The 25,137-nt window shown below is 44.2% G+C and overlaps 1 long non-coding RNA gene across 1 annotated transcript in view; it reads right to left on the minus strand.

Moving 5' to 3' along the window:
* LOC143480916 (uncharacterized) overlaps nucleotides 1-25,137 on the minus strand; it is a 44,698-nt gene that overhangs the window by 11,834 nt on the left and 7,727 nt on the right. The window contains exons 2-4 of the long non-coding RNA XR_013121913.1: nucleotides 14,568-14,639; nucleotides 8,941-9,015; nucleotides 8,470-8,563 (exon numbers count right to left, since the gene is read on the minus strand). This is a non-coding gene — a long non-coding RNA (uncharacterized LOC143480916). The remainder of the gene's footprint in view (nucleotides 1-8,469; nucleotides 8,564-8,940; nucleotides 9,016-14,567; nucleotides 14,640-25,137) is intronic.

Below are 25,137 nucleotides of genomic sequence, written 5' to 3' on the forward strand. Positions count from 1 at the left end.
TTCGGTATTCAGCTCTCGGCGCGTCCCGCGTTCGCCGACGACGAGGCAGCGTTTAATTGGGCTGGCGCTTTAAAGTCTGTAGAGCTCTCCAGCAGCTCAGAGAGTTGCATTCACGCTTCGCTCGTTCACTTCGAGTATGTTAGATGTCTAAATATTATTTACTTTTATACTTAAAATCAAAAGGCTCACACCCTCGCACAAGCCTGCGTTCACTGGCAACACGGGGAACCCGTGTGATTTTTGCATTTTACCTTTAAATGATGCTTCCCCTGAGGAAAAAAAAAGTTCTATAATAATGTTTAAATTCTGCTGATATTTTTCAAAAAACAAATAGCATATTTTACAAAAAGGTACAAAACCTGGATATTTATTTGTAATATTGCATAATGTAAATATCATAGTATAATAGTAATTTGGCACTGTTTAATATTATTTATTATCATTTGTTCTTTTTTTTTCATGCTGAAAAATTGCAGGTGGTTTTTGCACTTTTACATTTTTGCGTTTTTTCTAGTTTACTATGCTAGAATGTGTCTCAAAAGGGGTTTAGGATATTTGGCCCTTAAAGTGTATTTCTACACTCGTATTTGAGTTACTGTATATATATATATATATATATATATATATATATATATATATATATATATATATATATGAATAAATATTATTTTAATGTTTTCTTTAAAAAAAAAACCATCAACCACAGCAATCGTGAAAGGCACATTGTAGCCTCTATTTAATAGGAACTATTAACCGTTTATGAAGACAAAATTCCTTGTAGTCTAAGCTGCCGTATACAACAGCAGAACACTCTAATTCTTCTCTCCCTCTTGACTATATAGGCAGGATTTACAAAGAGGCCAGATGTGCTTCATTACGGTTTTAACGCTGAAGCTGTCGATGAGGGCACTGGCCGTTACACACACATGCACACACAAAACACCAACGCATCCTAGCAATTAGCACGGCCATTAAACCACAGCGTAGCCGCTAAAGAAAGATGCTAAACGAGAGAAGACCGAATGTGACCCGCTTATCTCCACCAACTCCTATTGGCTTCTGCTGTCTTTTTAGTGCCACACGTGCTGTTACGCCGTTACACAGAGTGTCCCCATACTGAACCTGTGAGGAGGAGAGAGTGTCACTCCAGCAGGGCTGATGAACTCATGGAGATGTAGTGATATTTTCTCCTGCACCGACGCTGCTCAAGCTCTCATTAGTTAGTGTGGCTCGGCAAAGCCGCGCACAGGCATAAATGAGCCAGCTATCAGCCACTGCCTCCATAGTCAGTCTTATCTCATTAGGTTCCACATCAAAGTTAATCAGAGATGGGCATGGTAATTGGTGGAGGAGACAATACCATAGATCGGGGCGGCCGGGGGTTGTGGGGGGGGGTTCATCTTAAAACACTGGCAAGGCTGGGATTAGTAGATAGGCAGTGTCAGGAGAGAGAGGAGAGGTAGAGTGAATGTGTGTGTGTGAGAGAGAGAGAGAGAGAGAGAGAGAGAGAGAGAGAGAGAGAGAGAGAGAGAGAGAGGGAGGGAGAGAGGGAGGGGGAAAGGAGGGTAGGAGAGATAGGGGTAGAAGCTAGAGTGGAGGAAAAGGAGTAATGGTAGAGGCATAACAAGCAAGCTGCTCAGAATTAATGAGCTTAGCCAATAAGAAAAGAATAACCAATCAGTGTGTGTTGGGCAAATATAATTTAGGAATAATTGCTTGATTGCTTTTCTATAGTAGGCTGATTTGACCACACACAAGAACTGAGAATTAAGATGTCAAGACAAGAATTAATTTGGCATGCGAGGGCGCACAAATTCACTCTCCCCCCGCCTGCCGCCCGCCGCCCAGCTATGGGAGCGGAGTCGTCGTGCACTAATGATGAAAACACAGAGGTAGATTGCACAATCATTTCCTGACTCTATTATCCATAAGGAGTCGCTTCTCTATTGCCACAGATGCCCGATATCATGAAAAAGAGTGTGTATGCTAACGCATTTAATTGCTGTTTTTGCACAGCACACTCCAGGCGTGATAGCTGCCACGTCTGATTGTGCAGTTTGTTTCCGTATTGATTTCAGCCTTTTATTTATTTATTTATTTATTTACATTTATTTATATATTTCTTTGAGGATGCGTGGCTATAATTGTAATGGTTGACAGGCACCCCCACCACATGCACCTCCCACACACACACACACACACACACACACACACACACACACACACACACACACACACACACACCCAACACAAACACACCCCACCCCGCCCGCCACGACTCTCTCCCAGAACAGTGCTTGTTTTGAAGCCCTTTCTCTTCTCGCTGGATTGCTAATGTGCGTCAGCTTAAGAGAGCGCGTTTTATTCCTCACCTGCTTTGAGAAATGAGGCGTGACCTCTCTTGACGCGCTCCTCGGAGGACTTTTTTTTTTTTTTTTTGTCGCGTAACGCTGTCAGTGGTCGCACGTCTAACGTCTGGAACCTCACAACGCACTATTCACCAATAATTAACTTCATCAAAATAACCAGCCTCTTAGTAAAAACAATTGGTTTATTTTGACCAGGGTAGTAGAAGCAGGCCTACATGTGGTTAGTTATTTAATAAGGAAGGAGCTGGTGATAACCACTGGATCTAATTCAAGACCGGGTCTGACATTAGTGTGAACATTTGGATTGAGTTCGAGCAGCCCCAGCTCAATTTATATTTAAATAGGTGGTGCGTCCAAATAGGAATCCATGCATATGAATATAGTCGTGTGTTTGCTCCCACATGCGTCTGCTACTTACTTCCAATTAGGCTGAAAATACTGACGCTGATTCTGAGCACACCACAGCGCCTGACTTATCACTGCTCCACAGGTTTCACTGCTGTGTGTTTATTTTCACATGAATGAGTGTGTGTGTGTGTGTGTGTGTGTGTGTGTGTGTGTGTGTGTGTGTGTGTGTGTGTGTGTGTGTGTGTGTGTGTGTGTGTGAGAGAGAGAGTGTTGACATAATTTCACCAGTGGGCCAAGTAAAGGGGGAGTAAATAAGTCGACAGGGCTTGTCAGGTGGGTGTTGCGGCTGCCCTAGGTCTGCCTGCAGCTGCAGTACACACACACACACACACACACACACACACCCACACACACACACACACACACACACACACACACACACACACACACACCCGTAACTCTGCTCCCTCCGGCTTTACTTCCACTATATCACACACTGTGTGGACACACAAGGGGCACAAGGTACCTTTGCTTTGATCTGCATGGGGCCTAATTGAGTCACAGCCGTTGACTCTATCTCTCCACATCAAGGAATTTGCCAGTGTTCGATTATTTTCACTGGGGGATTAAACCTCATTTTGGGGTGTTCCGCATTAACCTATTAGGCGTGCTCATCTGCATTGCTAATGCAGGCAGGGACAGCTGTCAGGGGGCGAGTGGGGGGTGTGTGTGGGGGGGGGTACATGATCACGCAAACCTTGAGTGATCCCGGCTCCGATTAGCAGCGGTGAAGTTCGCTGAGCCTGAGTGATAAGGCAGGCAGAAATTCCCAAGTTGCCAATAGCTGTGAAAATTATCAGACTGTAGGCAAAGGCGAAATTGTGCCTGGCGGCTGCCGGGCTTCAATCCAGGAGCTGCCCAGATTGACATTATTTAAAGCTATGGAAATGTAGCCTGCCTATCAGGCCACAGCTGAAATAAGATTTTTTTTTTCACTCCCGCTCCATTTATGCACATGTCCAGGATGCCGGCATTCTCGAAAAGGCAATTTGAGCGCAATTTAACAATTTTATGATCTAATCTGGATAACGTAAATAAACAAACATGCACAGTGGCATCCAGGCTGGTGGACGCTGCACTATAGGAAGTCTGAGATAATCATCCCCAAGCCCATTTCAAGGAGAACAGAAGCAAGTGAACGGTGTGCATCACACATTGTTTCTCTGGATCATCCTCGCTGTAGCCATATTTGAAGAGTCATCATATCATACATTTTTTTCCAGTGCAGTGGTTACTTATTATCTGCGTATAGCTCATTTGCAGCATATATGTTTTTGCCCACAGAGAAAATTACAATTTATTCTAGCCAATACTCCAAGTATTCTAGCCCACTTTCAGGTGAGTACTGTGGTGTTATCGTCATTGTTCACTGGATTGTTTGACTAGGAGAAATGGGGCCCTTCTGTAAAATTTAAAACAAGTGCATAAGCTTCATCTCAACCTATCGTAGCTGCTAACGCTTCCACAACTGGATGGGTAATTATAACGAGGCACTCTGAATTGATGCCCATCACGGTATAAATGCAGTGACTGCTTTCTAAAGTGTCCAAGCGGACCTATTTGGGGAGTGCTGTCACCGCCCCTTTGTATGTCGAAGCATATTAACGCAGGTCATCACTAGACGTGTTGTTGCACAAAGCACGCTGGAAAGGATGGGGTGGGGGTACGGGGGTAGAAACCAACCCGGCCCAGCAGTCAGTCTCAGCAGAGTACATAGAGAGCATGGCAGGCCAGAATCTAGTGGTCTGCTATGCTGCTCTTCCACTAAGCATGTGTCCGCTCTGGGTACGACTGGACCAGTAATGACAGCTGAGCTGCATGTTTAGCGCGACATCTCTGGTGTGCAAATGTTGGTTCATAAAAAACACATGAAACGGTTCAAAGTCGTCATCACTTACTGCATTTCTTACTTTTGAATGCAAACGACGAGTGCTAATAGGACTATTAGCGGAACGAGGGATGTCAGAGTCCCACCAAATCTAATCAATGTCAGAGTGGAGGGGAGAATCCTCTGGCCTGGCCTGTTTAACTTAAGCGCTCCGTTTGTGCTCGCGTTGATCCCACAGCCTTTGTGTACATTGTAATGAGCGTTGCCATAATCCTGGGATTTTCTCGCGGGTCGACCCATGGCAATACCTCCTCTTCGCCCCGCCACACCAGGCCTAGAGTTTAACCCAACAAGGGCCGTGAGGGGGGGCTCGGGGGAGGGCAACAATGACCTGTCTCCCAAGAGATACCTCCATTTATGGCTGGTTTGGAGGTTTCTGATAGACCTGCTAACCCGTTTTAATCCTATTAGAGCAAGCCCACAAAGGGTGAATCTGCAGCAGGGCAGAGCAGACAGAGAAGAGTCCTCATTTTGGACATGGGGGGACAGCACAGTTCTCCTGTCAATGCTCATCTATTAGAGGAGAGGACAGAAGAATGGAAAAAAAAGAAAAGGAAAAAAAAACAACAACAACAAAGCTAAAATTCCAGCAACAAGCAGAGCTATTGTGCACAGAGAGACTCAAAGAAGAGGACCACCAGGGTCCGGGCATCTACAAAGTCAACTGACTGGACATTCATCTCCGTGCATAAGGGACGTGCTTCTGACAGGCCTGGTGATAAATTTCCTGCAAGGCGAATCGCAGGAAGTGGCACTGCAGTGCCTTGTAGGCGTCAGTACCTAAGGGTCACCTCACAAAAGCTCGAGCAGGCTGGGAGGCCTCAATGTGCTTTTGTTCCGCACTCCAGTTATGGGACATGCGGTGGCCAAGTGTGCTGGTGGTCTGTCCTGTTGCCCCATCGCCAGTGCTGAAGCTTAAAGTCCCCCATTGTGATGTACGAGGAGGGAGGAGTGACAGGGTTCGTGCAGACAGAAAAGTGTTCTTTAGCCAAACAGGGCAGGATATGACTCTTTAAGGGCCAGGCGTTGTGAATGGACAATGCCACCATGGAAGAAAAGATGCTCTGAGCAAGGCGTGCTGAGAGATAATGCACTTTTCGCGCCAAACATGTCCTGGCCAAGATGCCTTTATACAGTTGCTGCTTTCACAGAGCTCTCCCTGTTCCGTATAGTCGAGTTATACTGGAAAAAAAAAACACAACCATTGTTGAGTTATATTGAAATCCTCTCCAGTTGTGATTCTACATGCATATGGAAAGTCCTTTACTCAGGTCAATCTCGTCAGTCATCATTCGTCAGCTGCAGGACCACGCGTGCAGCTGCAGGGCAACCTTAAACATGACATCATCCTTCTACAAACTTCTAAATTCATGTATTTCAGTAAAAAACACTCAAAACCTTCTCAGAGTTTTATACATTGCTAGAACCCTTTACTACTCATAAATGTGACCAGTGGCTGGGGTGCCGATAAAGACATGTGACATGATTCCATGATTCCATGATTCATTCTATCCATTCATCCATCCATCCATCCATCCATCCATCCATCCATCCATCCATCTTCACCCCTGATATGCAGTACCTTGACATCATTACGCGAACAATCGTTACAGTGTATTTACTATTTGTACACTGGCAGCGTAGGGAAAGGCAGGCTGGGCCCTGATTGATGGATGGCTACAGCTCTTTTAAAGCAACACTGCGCTTAGGTCCCTGGCCCTGGCTCCCCTGGGGCTACTGTGTTTAAAATAGCACAAACCAGGGATGCGAAACTCTGTCATACATTTATGTATGGACCTGACCTTTTCTATAATGAGTTCACATCATAACCGTTGACCTAAAACAAATTCACAAATGTTCTCTGCTGAGGTGGGCGACGAAACGAGGGGTAAAAAAAAAAAAAAAACACAGAATATTCTGAATAATGCCTTCCTTGTACAAATGTTAATTCTATGTGCATGTTAAAAGGTAATTAAAACTTGATATTTAAAAAAGCCAGTTTGAAAATGGTCAAGAACCTAATGGCTCTGTGATAAATATGCCGGTCTACAGTGTACTTTCGAAATCCAGAGGAACTTGGATGCCAAGGTGAATGAAACAGTACGTTTATGATAAGGAGATATTTAGACATGATTAGAGCAAAGAAAAAAGATGCAAAAGATGTAAAGAAAGAAAATGAAAATATTTCCATATTCTTCTAATGAGATTTATATATATATACATTATAATTTTCATTGCAAAGTAAATGTGGCTGCTTAAAATAATTTGAACCACTTCTAAGCTGCTACATAATTATTACAGTATTTCACATAGAGTTTTTAAATCTTAATGGTTTTTACAGGAAAATGTCAAAGATAATAACGGTCCACGGGAGGAAAACTGCAGACATGGGTGAGTTAAACATGAGAAGGAAAACATTCCTATATCATTTCACTGGCCTCCTTATGAAACATCTAAACTTTCTTCATAAAAGACTCACAAATTATTTAGCACTGGATCCAACCTCGGAACTGTGTCAGCAAAATTGACAAGTAATATTGACTCTGACCCGCTGCCTACAGTTATATGATAAGCACTTATCAGTTTGCACCGCGCAGTCATTCAGTGCATGTTCCTCCAGTATGAGTGTCCTCCCCCCCGCCCCTCCCCCTCCTGTTTGCATCCTGCGTTAATACATCCACACACACAATGAAGCCCAAACGTAGATGAGGCGCGGTGAGCTGCCTCGTGCTTCACCCCTGCTCAGCTCGCGGATAATTGCCTCCTTTCGGAGACTGTTGTGTGCTCGCGCGTCCCTGCCACAAAAACAAGTGCTTCACGCAAGTTTACGGCCGCGCGCGGCTTACAGACGGAGGAGCCGAACGGAGCCGCTCCTCCCAAACACGGGCGCGATGTCTCGTGACGTCCGCGGAACATTGTCACTCCTAGCTGGTGTGTTGTGTCACGGATACGGCGGGAGGGGAGCTGGCGGGAGCTATGCGTTACACCGCATCCGTGGCTATTTTCATAAGTACCGAGTTTGCTGGCGAATGCCGCCGCGGTAGGTCAGAGAGTGTACTTGACAGGAAATATGCATACTGAGTGGATACTTGTGCTGCCTTTCATTTGCATTGCGTATTGATTTTTGGGGGACCCATTTAATCGAATATTATGTGTTTGTCTTGCATGGATTTCATCTTGTCTGAGAGGAATGGTTATATAGGAGGCTTAATGATGATTGCCCTGGTGGAAGCAAATCTGGGTAGATTTTAGGCCAGTGCGGTTACTCTGAATAACCCTCTTTCACTCTACCCATCTCTCTCTGGAAGGATAGAGGGAGGGATAGATGGAAGGGTGGATGAATGGATTAAAAAACGATGGACAAAAAGCATAAATATTGGAGACAAAGTCCTCTGTAAAACACAATTAACCTTACAGGTTTCTTAGTAAGGTTCACAATAGAAAAATTGGAAACCTCTTTCAAAAGGTGGCATTTCTAATTTGTGCAAGATTACTCATTCTGTGATTGAGCCCAAAGTTAACCCTATTTGGTGTATAGGGCTTCCTTTTCAAGATCCATATGAGATGTTGCTCTGAAATGTCAGAGCCTAAAGAAGACATCAAATCCTATGCAGATCCCAAAGGATCCTGACAAATGCCATTATTGTAATACATTCACTCATCGTGTTGTCTCTCCCTGCAAACACCTCCCCCTCCCCCCCAAAAACAAAGGAAAAATGGCAAAACATAACAGCTAAAATAATGTGATGGTTATCACCACAAAGCATGCATAGAAAATAAATGAGGCATGCTTCCAAAACATACCAAATCATATTATTGTAATGGTCACGCTTGCTTGTCTCCTGATAGAGCCAGATTAAGCTGTCAGGAACAGTGAGACGATAAGCTCCTGTTTGGTCTGCAAATGAAGAGTAATTAGAGGCACTGCCAGACACATACAGTCCCAGACATCTCTATTCCTCCAGGACAGCATTTTCAATTCAAACCTGATTTCAGCTGCACAAATCTAGCCAGTAAACAGTATAGGTGTTTGGAGTTCAGTCGTTTACCATGTAAAATTTTCTCTTTCATATCCCCCCCCCCCCCCCCCCCCCCCCCCCCAAGTCTCCTTCCTCATTACGGCACAGTCAGCTACATTTTTATAGGTAACCTGGTTAGCAATGGTTATGGTTCTAAAGGAGCTTAATTTTGACAGACATGCGTAAACATTAATAAGCTTAATGAATAGACAGCAAGCAATAGTTTTATAGGCTTGACAAACAGCTCTGGGCTTACCAGGTGCCGGTAGGCATGGGAAACTGTTTGAGGAAGACGTCTGATGAATCCAGGAAGCAGGTCTTATGAAGGAATCTACCCAAAGCCAATGACACAAAGACAAAGAAATGCAAATGAATGATGTATCTGCACTGAATCAATGACTGCACATACACAAGTTAACATGGTAAACCAGAAAACATTGCAGACAACAGTGAAAACCCCAGTTATTCAAATCATGTTAACGACGATGTTGAATTTGATCATTTCCACAGTCCCTCGTGAACATGCACTAGTGTGAACCGATGTGCGGTGCATTTTTTAACATTTTTAAACCCATTCCAAAGTTCCGAAATTCTAATAATGGCACTTGTTTTTGATCATCACCAGCACCTCTTGGTGGCGCGTTTTTAAACCTCTATTAGACGGAATTACGGGGGGTGCTTGCGCGCTGGCATTTGGGAAGTGTCACGGTGACAGCACTTTGCGGTGGAACGCTGGGCTGTCAGTGGCGTGCTTTATCACCGGGCTTTTCTCCTTTGCAGAGTGTGGACTAATAAGCCTAGAAATTACAGTTACCTCCCTGCTGAATCCCCGATAGCTGCAAATAATGATATCAGTGCCCTGCTAATCTCCTCTGTTTCGCTGCTTGGCACCAGGCTATTGAATCACCTGTCATACTCATGTCTGATGAGGTGAACTTAATCTCACTGTCTGTAATGACAATGGCAGCCATTTGAATGTTAAGAATGAAATTTGTCAAAGTTTCCTGTATTTTATTATTTTTTTTGTCAACCTCCAACATCTTTCACTGACAGGCAAATTGATATGTTATGTCAAAATGTGAGACGCACCAGAGCTAAGTTAAGACAGCCCTGATGAGTCATGTGTGTTCCTCCCTTCATTTCAAAAGGTTGGTTTTAGTCCTTCTTTTGAGTATTTTCAAGTCAGGGATAAATCTATGAATCAGGAACACTCTATTCCACACAATTAAATGTTTCAAGGATTATAGGCCTTTTATACAGACTGTTGTTCAAACCATACAGCACAATGTCTTGCATGCCTGATGAAAATATTTAACAAGTACACACCACCACAGACCCAGGCTTCTCTAAATGAAAACATTGCACTTGCAACCTACATATCGCTCCATAACTGTCAGGTTCAGTACTGATGTCTGAGGAGGGCATTATATGACAGTCGTATCCTCCCACGCATTGCGATTTGTAGACGCCAACTCCTTACTTAATATAGCCTAATCATTCAGCAATTTCACATCTAACGTTAACAGCGTGGGGTCCTGAGAGTGACGTGAGTAGGGCCGACTCCTTCAAAGGACATCGGCGCGGTGACGGAGGAGGCGGCCCCTGCTGAGAAAGGAATCGGTTTCAAACATAATAAAGCTTGTAAAGCAGTCCAAGGTCAGGAGAAGTAAAGTGCGCCCCACACTTCCACCACCGCTGCATTGTCCATTAAAGACTGGCGGGCAGAGCCGAACTGACCCAAGACGCACAGACAGCAGTGCAGCAAACATAAAACAAAAATATTCTGGAGAGTCAGCAAAAAACAGAAAACGTCCATTCGCAGCCAAGCATTGAAATGCGCTGAACGACCGTGTGACTGGGTGAGAGGCTCCTGTGAGCTGCTCAAAGGTGTTCTCCTCCATTTAATCATACGAAGTGAATTAAAGAGAAGAGAAAGTGGGTTGGATCTGACAGGTCTATGCGAATGCTGCCCGTGAAGTGTCTCGGCACCATTTGAATGAATTCCCCATTCAAATAAGAATCCATGAACACGGACATCGGCGCAGTTGTTTAATGATGATATTTTGATTGGTGTTGACCAGTGTAGACAACAACGAAGACGGATACTGGCAGGTGGAAACAGTCTCGCTGGCATAGCCAAAACACGGCAACCACAACATGCAGCAAAAATGGGTAAATAGACATTATGAGGTAGTGGTTATTGCTGCTTCGTCTTCATATTAGCATCCTGTTGAGAAGACAAGAATTTCCCAAAAAATATTTAAATTGATACGTCAATTTATAAATGCTTCACAATATGGCACAATATGGCACCGATTTTAAATGTGCAAAGTTCACTTGAAAGGAGTGTGTTGTGTTCTGAATAAAAGGTCTCTATGCCCCCACCCCCAGCCCCCTCCTCCACCCCCCGCCCCCTCCACCCACCTCATTGATCAGTGTTACGGGAAACTGTGTCATTAGATAAGTGACTGCTTCCTGCCGCTGTCAGATTACCACTGACAGGACAATCAGTGCTGCCTTACTTATGTCTTCACTGACAAAGAATCATTTAGGTCCAGCATGTACTGTGTGGTGCCATCCCCCTGCTTCCTTCCCCCGACACACAGTCAACAAAATGAGTGTTTCCATACACCATAAAAGGAAGAAAGTACTGATCACCTCATTTAAACAGTGTTAGCTCTATATAGACAGTACAAGCCCTCCCTTAAGGAAATAATCATACAGTGTACCATAATCATACAGTGTACCATAGCTAGTGTCCCCTCCTCCGTAATATGGTCCTGACAGTTCAAAACGAGCATACCTGCTGTTACCCCCCGCACACCATCAGAGAGACGGAAGGAAGTGTGTAACCTTTGGCTGCATTGCGTCTGCAGGCAAAGCGACAACATTCTCTCGGCACTGTTGGAATAACACGGCATAGAATAACAGGTCAAGCTCGTCAGGCCCGCTGTAAAGTGGAGTGGCGCGAGATCCCAAAACATGGCGTAGTTTTGTCCGTGGTCTGCACGGCTGCGTGGTCTGGCTGGCAGGCCTGCCGTGCGAGCTACACTTGCTCCGTGTGCGCAGACAGGTGAGCGGGGCAGAAAACGTCGCTACGGGGAGGACGTTCACGCTCCAGCCTTACACAGACCAAAACACGGCAGGCCGGAGATGATGCCGTTCCTACCACCAACCCTTCAGATGATGGTCAGTTTAGATGCGTGTCCACGCACTCTCTAACAACACGCCAGAGGGCTTGGTGTTAATAATAAATAATTATAAATGCTTGGGTTAGTAGAGAACATGACAATATATTGCAGAACAGGTGATGAAAAAAGGGGCAATAGCACAGAAAAACACAATACATACAATATATATAATAATATAGAAGAGGCATAAACAAAACAAAATATGAAAACGTCCTTTTTGAAGTACTTTAAAGGTAAAGTAATAAGCCGGGAATAATTTCTTGCTCCAGAAGACACATGCACCTTCCCCAAAACAAGCATACCAATTAAGCCTAAACAGCTAGTCTGTTCTCTGTGGTCACCAATCCCCCCCAAAATGACTGTGCGCTTCTTTCATGCTGTAATTTAAAATCTGCTCGGCTCCCCTGAAGAGAAATATTATTTCTGTGCGAGAGACACAGTCACACTAATGAGCGTGGTTAAGAACGTCATTATATTTTAAGTATCATTCTGGTGTTCACAGCAGGGAATGTAAGAAATCTCTGTAATAATCTGTTACTGTGTCTCAATTTCAAAGTGACATGTAAAGCAGAAGCTTTAATGCCAGCAAATCATTAGCACGTCAGTTTCTTTTGACATTCCAGAAGAGGAAAAAACAGTAATGGAGACGTATTAACTAGGAGTAATTTACTTGTGCTTCAGTTGAAGTTGGTATTTGGTTTTATTTGCATTTATGTCTTGGCACAAGCAGCGTGCTGTTTGAACATAGGGCCTGGAGTATGTTAAGTGCTTCTGAAATGGCAGGCTTCCAAGCAGCAGAAACATGTCTGATGAAAGGGTGGGAAATACAATGTGGAAATCGATTTCACAATCTCCTCTTTCGCTCTGCCAATGAAGTGGCTCGGTGTCGCCGGCGCGCCGTGCATGTCTGCACATTTAACACACCCTCAATGAAGGACTTCTGCGGTGTCGTTAAGCCCGACGAAATTAATGCATGTTTGTGCTTGGACGAGTGGTAGACGGACAGGAATTTTCAATTGGTTTGAAATTGATTGGACTGTTGATATAATGTAGTGCCACTACAGTCGCATGTCTGGAGAGCAGGCTTGATTTTGGCTAGCTGGTTCAGCTTTCAACAAAACCTCACAACTTTTCCAGAGGCAAAAAAAAGAAGAAGCATAGCATCACATCTTGGGCCATGCAATTAGCATGCATAAGCGGCGCTAACGGCCATCAAGGAGTTAAGCCCAACGCTCTTCTCGCTTGCGATTGTCATCTGAAGCACTCTCGTCAGGACTCGTGATGTATTTGTTTGTGTCTTCCTCCCATCGTTTACAGTTTGCACTCTGTCACTCCGCCGCATTGGTCGTTATGAGCCGGTGCGTCTCTTCCATACAAATGGAAGCTCGGTGCCTGCTGGTGACAAAAGAGCTACAGAATAGTGAGTGATGGGCCGGGCGGGGGACGGGCAGAGCAGGCCCTGTGCCGAACTGTCTCTACCATCTGTGGGGACGGGGAGGGAAACAAAAAAAAAAAAAACAGGATGCAGACCCAGAGAAATTAAAACAGGATGCAGACCCAGAGAAATTAAAAGCCTTTTTCTTTGTGATTAATGGTGGCGATACACGTCAAGCCGTTTCACCATATTTAACGGCACTATAGCAGTATGCAGCTGTTGCATTCTCTTTTCCAAAACGAGTGGGGGTGAGGGAGAGGGGGTCGTGGTGTGGTGCGGGGCGGCCAACGGGGAAGGGGGCAAATACTGCATGGCTGTCATCAAATCCTACACTGTTTTATTCCCACTCTAATTCTCCACCGAGAGAAGGACATGAGCTCACATTTGCAACAGCAAGGTCTGAGGTTCTAATGCTTTGTTTTCTCATTCTTGGCTTTTAATCTTTCCTCGTTAATTAACTTTTGTTTTCTTTAAACAATCCGCGTCTGCCTGCGACTTCAAAAATGCGCAGGAACAGATGACGAGTCCCTATTTAACACGGAGCCAAAGTACAGCGGCACTATCTTAGCCATCACCATAGGTGGGGAGTTTTCTTTCTTTTGAGACCCAGGCCAAATAAACAAACAGCACAACGAGGGGGAAGGACAAAGCCTGGCCTATCCCAGCATCCCCAGACACCTATTATGAGAGGGGAGGTGAAATTATGCCCTAGCAAATTGCTAATGATGAGCCAGTGATGTCTTGTTAAGCGACATTGTTTGGCCTCGTATCCCATTGTGTCTGCCTCACATTCCTCCCTTAATGAAAGCCAGGGAAGAACAGAGTGCCGCGTCTATTCCTCCTCTTTCCTCCTCCCCTTCCATCTCGTTCCGTTTGGTGCAGTTTCGCTCGCCGCCCGCGTCTTTGCTGGGCTCCGTCCCTTGGCATGAGCGGGCCTGATTTGGCAGAGGAGAGAGCGTGCTGGAGTGGGCTCGCGCAGCAGGGGAGGGCCCTTTGATGTGGGCCCCCCGGGAGCCCCGCCACCGTGCTCGCGCCGCGGATCACAGATGCGTCGGCTTTCATGTGACAGTTAACTTTTTCCTAATTAAGTCGCCCGGCTAATTACGCCCGCCACCGTATCTGATCGCCGTGGAACGGGACAAGGTACGCGCCGGCCCGTGCCGGGGAGGCCCAGATCAAAGGCCTATAGGGGCACGGGGGGGTTAGGGGGCGAGGCAGGGGTCGAACTGCGCGGCCCCGAGGGCCGTTGGGGCTCACCTGGGCACGGGTGCACTGGCGCTCCACACGCTGCAAGGCCCATCTCATTTTTGCCAGTGTCTTCCCTGAATGCTGAAACGCAATTATGGAAGAATGGGGGAGGGGCGGATAAGGGAAAAAAATGACCAAAGGAAAAAAATTCTATAATTAGCAAGGCAACTCCAAGCACAAGAAATGGAAATTAGTCACAGTGTAATAAATTAGCCTGTGCATACATTATGTGAAACGAACACCCTTGGGGCTACGAATTAGCGCTTTTGGCCGTGCAACCTCATGTATCTAAATAAACCATTCAGTCCTCGCTTATTATGGCTTACAGAGACGTCTCTGAAACTGTCCTTCCTTACAAATCAGCCACACACACATCATTTAGAGGAAGTCTATATGTGTTGGGGTTTTGGGGGGGGGGGGGGGGGGGGGTTGATTGAGTGGAACTAGCTGTCATTTTCTGGTGTGCTCTCTCGTCGCCTTCCCTTATGCATTTGTAAGTGATCACATATTTCCTTGCCATTTTAGTTTGATTAGTGCTGTCACTTTCCATGACTATCGAATTTTTTTCCCCTCTATAGTAAACAAACGCAAAATTAAACAGAGCCAAGCTGAGGGGGGGGGGGGGGGGGGGGGTGTTTGTGAGGAGAATTTGCATCAAAATAATACAAGTGAGCTACAGCAGCATCAGATAGCTGCAACAAAGGCAAGAAAATTGCGAATTAAAAGGCACGATGTGAATTGTAGTTTGTCATCAAGCTTCACTGGCCATTTGAAGGAAAGAGGGGGGCAGAAATAAAGAAAAAAAAAGACCGTGCGTGGCAGGCAGCAGAGACGTGTTTTGATGAGTCTTATCTGGAGCGATTATTCATACTTGTCTTTCTGCTTGAATAAAGCAAGAGTGCTGGAGCCCGTTAAAGCCAAATACTTGAATGGCTAGTGAACTCTCACCTTTGCGCGCATCCATTTAGCTTGCAAATGAAAGCCAAGTACAGTCAGCGAGAGTCATAATGGGCCGTTCGTCTTGCCGAGTGTGGTCATTACATACTAATTTCTCCTGGAAGCTCTTCAGGAATTGAAACACTTGGCTGTGGTGGCCCGGCCTCGCGCACAAGCGCACGGCCCACAATGCCAGCACACGACGTGTTTGTTCAGGGCCCGGTGTGCGGCAGCTGACCACAATCAGGCTCAAGTGAAGAGGGCTGATTGCAGCTTGATGCATCGCTGCTTTCAGATACCAGGGGAACATGAATAAAAATATTGGCATGGTGATTTTCATCATCATTAAGGAGAATCTTGAGTGAACAAAGAAAAAAAAGACAAAAAAAAAGAATTCTGGTTTCTCATATTTAAAAAGCAAGTATATATAAAAGCAAGTAATAAGCAAATAACATACATTTCAAAACCAGGCTGTTTTACACAAACACATTTCAATACCTGGCAGTTTTCAAAAATTCCAAATATATTTTTGCTCACATTTTGCTTACATGTGCTTATTATTGGTAAGTAGTTTTACAGTTTTGCAGCATTAGTAATGCTATAACTGTAAAAAGAGTTTACGACAATCAATTACATATATAATGTTTTACTATACACATACATTGAATTTAATGTGAAATAACTTTCCTCCACATCATATTATACAAAGGTTTTTCTTCCCCATGAATAACTAAAACATAAAACTATACTATTTATGTAATAAATGGTTAAAGGTTATTCCATTTGTTCTATGACAATTAATTTGTGTATTAGTTCTATCCATGCAGTAGAAGGTAAAGAGGTTCATTTGTGTGGATGTGGAGAACCCATGTGAGGCAGCGCTGGCTGTACCTGGCACTGAACCCCTCGTGGTGGGGGAACATTTGGACCAGGAACAGCAGATTGTTAACCACACATCAGTTGTCTGGAGGGGCTGGTGATTTAATTAAGCAATTAGGCAGGTGGCTGATTGAAATGCTTAATTCATAGAGTGAGTAATTAGTTATTTGACCAATGCAATAGTTTACAGTAGTGTTTCTGGACATGATTACTTTGACATTTTATAATGACTTTAAAAGTGCTTGTACATTAGGGTCATGATTTAGAATAATGAATTAAACTATATTTGACAGTGTAGTAATACAGATTAAACAATAAATCACAATTAAATAATACATATGATTAACTCTGCATTGTTTTAAGTGTTCAATTTTCCTTGATATGTCTCATATTGAACATTATTAGGCTCTATACATTATCAATATCACCGAGCCATTCAAAAGTGTTATCTTTCTGTGTTATGTTGAAATATTTTCCCAGGAAGTCAGCACAGACGACATGGCCTGTCAGCCTGTCACAGTGTCATTGAGACATCAAACTAATCCATGTTTACCCTGCTATATGTGTGTGTGTGTCATACCACACAGAAACACCTGGCATCACACACTTCAACTGCTCTCAGAACAGAGCATCCATGAGGTGCTCTACTGTAGTAAAGAGGATAATGTTAGAATACACTTAAAATCAACAAAATGTGCGCTAAACAACAAAAAAAAAGGAATAAAAGCATCTCACAGAGATGAAGCATTTTGCAGGCAGATTTGTAAATGTAATACCATGTGAAATATTGAAATTCTGCTTCGTCCTTCTGTTTCCAGTGTTTTTCCTAACTGTCTTTTTAACTAGGTCTCCTTTGACCCAGCACATACGTGACTACTCTCTTACTCTGCCTCTCACCCACTCTCCAAAACTCTCACTCTGTCTAGCATTCTCACTTTCCCTCTCTCACACTCTCCTCCCTTCCCTTTCTTCCACTCGCTCTATCTCCCTCGGCCTCCCTCTCTCCGTTGCTTGCTCAGAGAAGCAGCCAGTGTTTACTTGCCCTTATCCGGCCGGCTAATCCCTGCAGCAGTGAAAGACTCCTCTAAATAGGTGCAGAAGAAAAAAAGGGAGAGAGAGAGAGAGAGAGAGAGAGAGGGGGGGGGGGGGGAGCGAGAGAGAGAGAGGCGCGAGAGGGACAGGCAGGGCCATTAGAGAAGAGTTTATCAGAGTCGCTCAATCTGTTATCACCCCTGTCCCTCTGCCCCCCCCACCAGCCCGCCCACCCCCTCTGTCACAGAGCCACTGATTACAGCCCACCACGCTGCCTGGCTCTGGGTGTGTGCTTGTGTGTGTGTGTGTGTGTGTGAGAGAGAGAGAGAGAGAGCGACAGAGAGACATGCTCTTCACAAAGCTTGTGTGTGAGAGGTAGGGATAGGCAGAGAAGCAGCTGTTCTCAAAAATGTTTGTGTATCTGTGTGGACAAATTCATGAATGTGGGATCTGTTTTTATAAGTTTCTTTTATATTAAATACTTTAAAGAACAGATATTTGTGAAGTTTTTGCTGCTGTAATTGATCTGTAATCTTACAGATGACTTTGTTGTTGTACTGATTTATCTGTTTTGGTTCACTTTGTAATTAATGTTTGTCTACAGAATAATAAAAAAAAAACTTAAATATTTTAAAGATCATTTGCACAACATTCATGCATTGTGTACTGTTAATGAAGATAGCATCATAGTTGTTGCTATTGGAAAGGGCATGACTAGCATTTTGCTCAAAAATAATAAAATTCTGTAACAATCATGAAGTATTTGGTTTAAAGTGCTAATTCTACATGTTCATGTCACACAATAGAAATATTTTAAATGCTGTTTTTCTATGAGTGGGTGACAAAGCACTTTTCTAAGTGACGTTAGATAAGGGCATCTGCTAAAAGCTGTAAATGTAAATGTACACTTACTGCCATTAGTGCCCCATTGAGCACAGGCTGAGAGAGCAGCAGGCCGCCACCTTTGCCACACGCCCTTGGCACAACACTGGGGAAAAGGGACAGAACGCTCCCAAACCAGTAACCCGTGGGCAGATCTCACAGAGGGAGAAAGCCAGTGCCTAAGGAAGGACCCAGGGCATGAGCTCTGCTGTCAGGTGTGGGCCTTTACCTCTGCTTGGCATGAAGGCAGGGTGCTCAGTGTTGCCGAGCACAGTGAGTATCGTTGGGGGACATCCACTCACCAAGGCCATCTGAGAGGCAACTGAGGCCATCTCTCTGTCAGTAAGTAAACAAAATGGCTCTAAGCAGACGTTAGTGTATGTATGAGTAGTGTGTGTTGTTTAAACCATGCATCTGCATGCGGAGACATATTTATCTTTTGCAGTGAGGTAATAATTGCTATTTGTTATGTCTAGTGAAATAGCTAGGGTACAGCGATTTTATTATAATGAAACACAAGCGCAGAATGATCCGGAAGCGATTATTTGAGGTAAACGGCCGACGTAAAACAACAAAGCACCTGCGCTCGGTTACTCCGTGTTTTGAAAAACGCCGGCAGAAAATGTCCTGTTCCTAATATTCACCATAATATCCAAAATGTGCCTTATTTGGGGCCGCTTCCCCAAGCGGGGCAACAGAGAAATGCCCTGGGCCCCTGGCAGCAGCGGGGGGAGACGCGCTCCCAGCCCCACGCACACCGCCATACGCGCAGGCTGTCGCTTAGGCTCTAATGGCTGCTAATGTGGGCTCCATGTTTACCGAGCGGCGGGTCTCCGGCACACAGGCTGTGACAAATTATGCAAGGCGGGCCTGTGTAGCCAGGCTGAATTTCATTAAACTTTAACTGGCCTTATCTGCGGTGCGACAGAGGACAGCATAATAAATGCTGACAGGTATCTAAAGACGTGTGTTTGGCCTGGGGAGAGCGAACAGCAGGGGAGATGCTGCCAGCTTTGTCACCAAAGGAGGGACATATGTTGTTGGCTATAAAATCCTAAAGCAGATGTCGGGTTTTTCTTTTTTTTTTTTGTTAAGATTGCAGTCGTGTTTGGCACACGCGTTTGGCTTATTCGAACTCTGAGAAAGTGTAATCTCTCCCACTGTGTCACTCATAAGGAGGGAATATGGTGATCGTTGCTTTGTATTTGTACATTTACTTGACTCTGTGTAGATTAAACTTGTGGTACAGTTTACTTTCACTTAAAAGTACAGGGGGGTATGAATATTTGGTTTAAATACCAGATACAATACGAAACTTTTGTGTCTCATGCTCATGCAGGGGTCATGCTCATCTCATTGACCCTGTTACTGAAACTAAAGGAAACGAACCATCTGGGCCCAGTAATAACACAGCGGTGATTATGAGATGAAACATTAGCACCTGCCATAGGACCCGTTTGTGATGTTACTTGTCAAACATGGATTCAAACACGGTCCAACATGGGGGGCTGCAACAAACAGTCAACTGATTTCATAGAGCCTTGTTCATCAAAGCTACTGGGTTGGGGCCAAATATATTTGGGACATGCTTAAGAAAGAAGCAGTTAAAGCAACAAAAAGCAGTTGAAGGACTTTGTTTAGGCCTCTAAAGACTTTCAAGCCACATTTTCTTCATAGGGCGCCACCATTGTGAGTAAGCAAGACAACTGTGTAAATACACGCTGAGCAGAGGTCCATGGCCCTCTGAAGGCGTCCATTACAGATACAACCGCCAACAACCAGCTCGAATTTTAGATTTGTCTTTTAAAGCAATGATTACTGCCTAGACATCAATAAGAGCTACAATTCATAAACTATCAAAAGCCTTCTGTTCCTCACAATAGTCTTTGTCAGTTAAAATACTGCAGTATGTCAGACAACAAGGTACATTTAATGTGATTTCAGTGGTAAGCAATGCAGTAAGAATAGCACAGTCTGATCTACACAGATAGACAACCAGATAGTCTTAGTTTTATGCACACTTTAGTTTTTAAAGGTACTGGATCAAATTGAACAGAATGCATAAATATTTTATTTACAAAAATAGTGCATTCACCGATTAACCCAGTCATAACACTTCTGAAATCTTTACACTATTACACCAACTCATAATAATAAAAAAACTATTAATTATTATATAACATATACACACACACATTGATTGACACTGCATGACAATAATATACTATTTTAATTTAAATGATATATATTCGCTCTATGTATGCTAATGTTTGTGTATTATTTACTAGTCTATCAGTAAATGTATGTATAAAGAGCCGGTGCTATGAAGGGCAGAAAAAGGCCTATCCACAGCAACATCTAAAGGAAATGTCACCCACATGAGAGGACACTCAGGGTGGACAAGACCCTCGAGCCATGCCCAAACTCCCCCCCCACCACACACACACACACACACACACACACACACACACACTCACACGTGTGCCGCCACTCAAGTGTCCCTGAGCTAATCCAGTTGGTTGTGTAGCTTTCCAGTTTGCACAGGCCTCTAAGACCTTCCACAAACAGAGAGAGAAGAGTTCAGCTTCTGCTTGAGGACTATTTGCCTTCGTCCGTATGGTAGTCTATCGACTGTGATGCACCAGGAGGGGAGATGGCCTGCCTTCACAATTTAATGGCTGACTGTGAAAAAAAAAGTGCAAAAATAACCTTGCCTGAATATGCTTCAAATTCCATGGCCACTCTGAGTTGTTGTCATGGCTTGTGTGCTCAGAGAAAAGGCGATGTAATCAATAACACACAGCCTTGAAAATGTCCTCAACCAGATGGCACATTGAGGAAAGAATTCCTCTGCCTGTGTGCCTGAACTTTCTCCCGGTGTTAATTCACTGACAGGCAGCAAATCTGAATCCATCTCAGGTCCGAGGAAGCTTTTAAAAACCACTGAGCCGCCTTACTGTTGGCAGCCTTGCACTCTCTCTCTCTCTCTCTCTCTCTCTCTCTCTTTCTCCTCTGTGCACAGAGATCAATATGCGCATTACTGCAAGAGTCATCAGACAAGCAGAGTTTGCAACCCAACTGAAACAGAGCCCACACAATGGGCCCGGTTAAAACACAGCGCGGGAAGAAAAAAAAAAAAACAGTAACGGAACACAATGGCCTTTGGCTCCGTCAGCGCGGCCGTGGTCTGGGCCGACACTCAATATTCTCCTTTCTCGCGCCGTGACTGGAGCTCCGGTTCCCGTGGTGATGATTCAGCAGCAGACCCGAGTCCGCGCTCTTCAGACACCTGCTCGGCTCCCGGGGACGTGCGAGATATTGACCTTCAATTCAGGCGGCATTCAGCGGCTATGAAAGGAGATAAGCACTCTAATCGTCCCTCCGTCTCCGGCACCTCTGTATTGACTAAGTGACACACACGCGGGCCTCTGGCGCGAGTGCCCGAGACGTGCGGCCTGGCAGATGCCACGCACACAATCCAAAGGATGTTTATGTGAAAGGGGGGCTAATGTGAAAATTGCCACTAAAGGAATACAAATCAATTTGCTCCATCAAAAGGTAATTGGATCTGGAGGCATGCTTATTTAATGTGACACTAAAGCAGATCCCCTTTCCAGACTGTCCACGATTTTTTTTTAGAGTCTTTGCTCTATTTGCAGCACCGGGCTGGGGCGGGCTGGGGTGGGGGGGTGATGCGTCTTTATGGCTCTCTCTTTCACAGGCATGCTGCTTTATCAATTGGTTGACAAGGAGAGAAGCCATGAAGAGATGACGGGGCCCTGCTGCAGTTAAAGGCATGGCGGAGGATTCAGGTGGGGTGTGGGACTTAACCTCCGATGGCGTCGCAGTGTTTTCCCCCGGCTCTCTCGGTTTTGGAGGCTTAAGACACTTGAGGATGAGTAGGGGAGCGCGAGCAGTCTCGATGAGGGCTCTAGTCTAAGATAGAGGAGTGCAGTGCCCACTCACTCTCTGTTATAGACATCCAGTAGGAGCAGATGACTAAAACGGGCACTGTTCCCTACACACACACACACACACACACACATATACACACACAGACCTGCAGCTCCACCGCACACCGTCCCCTAGCCCTACGCTAGCCATTTTCATATTTATATATACATGTATATGTGAGTCTCCATCCATGACAATGCAGCACGTTATATTTGAATTCCTGCCAGGCTCTGTTAATACCTTGCCCGGGCTGATACAGTGGCACATTTATTTGACTGACATTGTCTAAATTGAAGTTTGACACTCTTCACCACTCTAACCTTTATGCAAATGCAAAAATCATCCAAATATGATGGACAGAATTCAATTAACTGAGATGACAGAGAATAATCTACTGAACTGAATACATCAGCCATTTGAAAGGTAACATAATCATCGTGCTGAGGTCTGGCAGTGGTGGATGGGCATGAGAGAGCGGGGGGGGGGGGGGGGGGGGGGGGGCCTGCGGATGCAGATATAACCCATTTCCCCCCGTCTTATCTAATGGTGCAAGCTCTATTTCTCCAAAGCAAAGTCTTCAGTCCAGTAAACTCTTGATCTCAAATGAGAGGTCTGAAACACTGTTGCTAAGCAATTAGGGAGCCTTTATTGAGCAGCTGATTCCGAGCGCTCAGTGTCCATCAGTGCAATTTCGCCTCACCTAATAGACTTCTATACTCACAAACAGAATAGCCCTGTGCTCAAAGAAAAAGACTCAGGAGCAGGACTGCAAATGAAAGGAATGTAAGCAGGTTGGCCCCCTCTTCAGAGAGAGCCTGTCCAAAACAACTGTTGCTCTCTATACATGTCTTTAAATGCTACCTCACAGTCTTAAAGAAAGAGAGGAGAGAGAGAGCGAGAGAGAGAGAGAGAGAGAGAAAGAAAAGATACAGCAGGAGAGAGGGGGAAGAAACAAATGGCAGGGAAGAGAAGCTGAGAAAATAAACCTATAAAATGTCATTAAAAAAATCCATCATTGAACCTAAACAAAAAAATACATCACACTTAATAGCACTGCTAAGAGTATGTATGCTGTATACACTATCTGTATACATTCTTAATGAAATGGTATTTTCAAGGTATTTTATGGTTTTCACATCACATGTTTAATTTTGTTCCTGAATATCATAAATGCTTTTTTGTTTGATGCTTTTATGCATTGAACACTGTGCATATGAAGGTTGTCTTACCAGCTGTTAGGTGAGCATAGCCATTCAGTGTGATGCAGCTATAGCATCAGGTACTGATTAGATCTGTGGCCAGATGGGGGCACCCTTAACCAACTTTTAATACCTTACCTTTATTGTGGTCAAAACTAATAGATAAACATTGAAAGGCGCTTTTTACTACTATAGCTATGTATGTATGTAAGTGCGTGTGTGTGCACACACACACACCCCCCCCCCACACACACACACACACACACACACACACACACACATATATATATATATATACATACATAGTGTGTGTGTGTGTGTGTGTGTGTGTATAATACCTTCACAATTATGAAGTCTTCCACCTAAATTTTGACCACCATTGGAATCCCTCATAAACTGTACAAGTTGAGCACAGTCCCGGTTTTATAAATGCTGTCATAGGTGGCCTTAAAGAACAAGAGTGTAGTTTTAGTACACCGCCACTAGATGGCTCTGTTGTGATGCCTGTGAATTAGTGGCTGCTCTTTAATTGTTGGATTTGTTTTAACGTTATTTCAGACGCATTTTCTTTGTGTCTTTTTTGCCATTTGCACTGCTTTTCGGGGGGATTATTTATCTTTTAAGTGTCTGGGCTATGGCAAATTAAACAGAGATGAATGCTTATTGCTAGATCACTCAGAGCTGCTACTTTGAAATTCATTGAACGGCTGCAGTTAAAATGAAAGTCACTGTATCTGTCATGTTCCTTAGAAAAAGAACAATACTGTATGTTATCCTTTAGTGTGGAATATTACTAAAATTCCAGTGTGGACTACTGAAGTGTTTCCCTCTCAACTGATCTCAGAAAGACAGTGTTGTCCCTATGAGAAAACTAGGACAGCATTTGCAATATATGCAGTGTCAATTTATGCCAATTTATTATCACATTAACACATCTCATTTGCACCTTTAAACTGCAAATTCAATTAAAGCATTTTTAATCAGATCCTTTCCCTCAAACAGACTGTTTTATTCTTAAATTGAAACAGCAAGGAAATACTGCAAAGTCAAATTGCATCCATTAATGATGACTAAGTGATTCTCCACCATATCTGTTACATATAATGTAACTTCCATTAGCCCACCAACTGGCTACAGTATGCCATGTAATTAAATACAGCCTTTCAAAGAAACCCATGCAAGCAATTTAGAGAGCAGCATATTCGAAGCTTGCATGAGGTTACTAGTGCTTTTAACCACTGACGTGAGAACATAGACTGTTAATTAGCATATTTAGAATGAAGTAGATTTGTTATGCACTAATCAATGTCTAATTGACTAAGAACTACATCCATTCAGAGACTGGACACTAATCACACCTGCTAAGGCCCAAAAACTGCATAATCATTCATGAATTTCCCCATAGGAAATAATAATAAAAAGGTACTGAATTCCACAAAGCTCATCTATATGATTACCTAATGGCTGTCCGTGTATCATCAGAGCCAGGTGAATTCTGGCCATTTTCTCCTGTGGAGTGATTGGCCTTAGAGTGAAGTCATCTCTGATTGTGGGTAGCAGAATGTATAAAATAACTGGGACAGACGAACCTCGGGCATCCACACAGAAATTTATACGGAGAAAACGGGGAGTAGCATAGGGAGAAACACAGACGCACGCACACGCGCGCTGAATGATATATACCAGTGTATGCACCA

Source organism: Brachyhypopomus gauderio, chromosome 17, assembly GCF_052324685.1.
Source record: "Brachyhypopomus gauderio isolate BG-103 chromosome 17, BGAUD_0.2, whole genome shotgun sequence".
Classification (NCBI taxonomy): domain Eukaryota; kingdom Metazoa; phylum Chordata; class Actinopteri; order Gymnotiformes; family Hypopomidae; genus Brachyhypopomus; species Brachyhypopomus gauderio.